Source organism: Prenolepis imparis, unplaced genomic scaffold, assembly GCF_030444845.1.
Source record: "Prenolepis imparis isolate NDT839.2.m4 unplaced genomic scaffold, iyPreImpa1.0 SCAF_510, whole genome shotgun sequence".
In the NCBI taxonomy this organism is placed as follows: Eukaryota; Metazoa; Arthropoda; class Insecta; order Hymenoptera; family Formicidae; genus Prenolepis; species Prenolepis imparis.
In genome coordinates, this window is record NW_028141668.1 from 1 (window position 1) to 2,500 (window position 2,500).

General features: G+C 59.8%; 1 non-coding gene across 1 annotated transcript; it reads right to left on the minus strand.

The window, feature by feature from the left end:
• Positions 1 to 1,934: 1,934 nt before the first annotated feature.
• On the minus strand, positions 1,935 to 2,089 carry LOC145948634 (5.8S ribosomal RNA). The gene has a single exon (XR_014427425.1). It is a non-coding gene; the product is annotated as a 5.8S ribosomal RNA (ribosomal RNA).
• Between the last annotated feature and the right edge of the window lie 411 nt (positions 2,090 to 2,500).

The following is a 2,500-nucleotide window of genomic DNA, read 5'->3' on the forward strand; positions in this document are numbered from 1 at the left end:
AAGCAGTGGTATCAACGCAGAGTACTCCTTCACTTTCATTACGCCTTTAGGTCTCGCGACAAGTCCCAATGACTCGCGTACATGTTAGACTCCTTGGTCCGTGTTTCAAGACGGGTCCTAAGAGTACCCAAAGCAGTAGCGTCGCCGACCGGTATCGGTCTCCCGCGAAACCGCGGGAGACGTTCGCAGGCCTGTCGAAGGTGTACCGTACTTGAACCAACAGCGGGCCAGGACCGGGGACGGCGCAAAGTCCGTAACCTCCGAGTACCGTGGCGCGCGCTTGCGACGGTCTCGACGCACCGTAAAGAGTGCGGCCTGATACCTTGCGCGTACCGCCGAGCAGCCGGCCGGGCGACCGGGGGTTTGTCGCGTGCCGTTTTACCGGCGACGCGACAGGCACCGCACCCGGGCCGTAGACCGACACCCAGCGGGTCGCGACGTTCTACTTGGGGAGAAGTGCACGACGACGAGCACCGGACATCGGCGCACGTAGCGTGCCCGCGCGCGAGCCGCGAGGACTCCGCGGGACATCGCCGACCGACGCGAAGCCAGCGCCGCTGACGATGAATCTCCCCGTTCGATCTTTTGGGGTTTCTTAGGTTTACCCCTGAACGGTTTCACGTACTCTTGAACTCTCTCTTCAAAGTTCTTTTCAACTTTCCCTCACGGTACTTGTTCGCTATCGGTCTCGTGGTCGTATTTAGCCTTAGATGGAGTTTACCACCCACTTAGAGCTGCACTCTCAAGCAACCCGACTCTGAGGAGAGATCCTCCCGAGACGCGCATCGGTCGCTACGGGCCTGGCACCCTCTACGGGTAAGTGGCCCCATTCAAGATGGACTTGGACGCGACGCGACACCTCGGGATAAGCGGATCCTCCCAAACACCACATTTCCCTGCGGCGGAACCGCGGGATTCGGTGCTGGGCTCTTTCCTGTTCGCTCGCCGCTACTAAGGAAATCCTGGTTAGTTTCTTTTCCTCCGCTTAATAATATGCTTAAATTCAGCGGGTAATCTCGCCTGCTCTGAGGTCGTCGAAAGCTTTAGTTTGGTAGCCGCCGCCTCCTCCGCGTCGCTCGTCTCGCGCTTCTTCTTCTTCTTTCTCTTTCCTCCGGGGAGGAAAGTTCAAGTTACGAAGAACGGAGAGAACGTCGACGTGAGAGCAGCGGCAGCTGCGTATACCGCGTGAGGCGCGAGAGGCAAACACAATCGCCAATCCAACAACACTCGGTGGTGCGTTAGGTTAGGGTAACGTAAGGAGAGAATACGACGAGTACACGACGACGCGTGCCGGTCCCAATTTTCTTTCCTGCCTCGCGTTTACACGCGACGGACTAGGAGAACTTCGTGGACTCGGACACGCGGTCGGCTCTCCGAGCCGAATCTCTCTCCGCGTACCGCCGGACGACGACGCGCGCGCGCGCGCTGGCGCACCGAGAGACCGGAGAGTGCGAGAGTGCCGAGAGCAGTGTGTGTGAGATTAAAGAGAGAGAGAAAGAAAAAATGGCGAGAGACAGCGCTACTAAAATATATCGTGGAGACAACGACGCTCCGGCCGCAGGCGGCGGGTGTCGTTCCTCCTTCGCGCTCGTCATCGTCCCTTTCTTCTCCACATCTCTCTCGTCACATACGAAAAACTCTCCCCTCGCACAGTCCTACTTCCTCTTTCGAGGACAGTCTCTGGGCGCGCGCGAGCGCTCGCTATCATCCTTGTGCACGCTTGTGCGCTCTCTCTTCCTCCTCGGTGTCATTTCAAACGACGCCCAGGGCGTGCGCCGGCCGTTCGTACGGCGGCACACAGCACCTCGGGCGAACGTCCAACGATCGCTCGTACGCCATTGTAAGCGCGCACAGGGCACAGGCGACGCGCGCAAGTCTGGGCGCGCCGTGGCCGTGCGCGCTTCGGGAGCGCAAGCAGTTTCGGGGTACTAAAACGACCCTCAGCCAGGCGTGGTCCGGGAATTGTATCCGTGGACCGCAATGTGCGTTCGAAATGTCGATGTTCATGTGTCCTGCAGTTCACAAGTTGACGCGCAATTAGCTGCGTTCTTCATCGACCCACGAGCCAAGTGATCCACCGTTCAGGGTAATCGTTCAAAATTTTTGCGTTCGCGAAGAAACGCTTTTCGCTCAACCATCGTGGTCTCCCCTCTCGAAGAGAGAGGGTGAGATAAAAATCGTGGCCCTTCGATCAGCCTGGCCGCGCGCGTCCGAGCGCGCGCGCGGACCGCCGCCTCCCGTCTAAGGAGAGAGGCTACGGCACAAAAGTGTGGTTGTTGCTTCGATCGGAGCGTCTCTCCCTAAGTGGAAGAGCCGGGCGGAAGCTCTTTGAAGAGACCGTCGGACGGATTCGTAAGATCCGTCCTCTCGCCCGGCTCCGCGCGCGGTCGCAACGCTGTTTCGCACGCCGACCGCTGCCCCGGGCGCCGCGAACGGCACCGGGGGAGGGCGCGTTGACGAACGCTGCTGCTGCTGACACACGCGCGCAGCGCGGGCATAG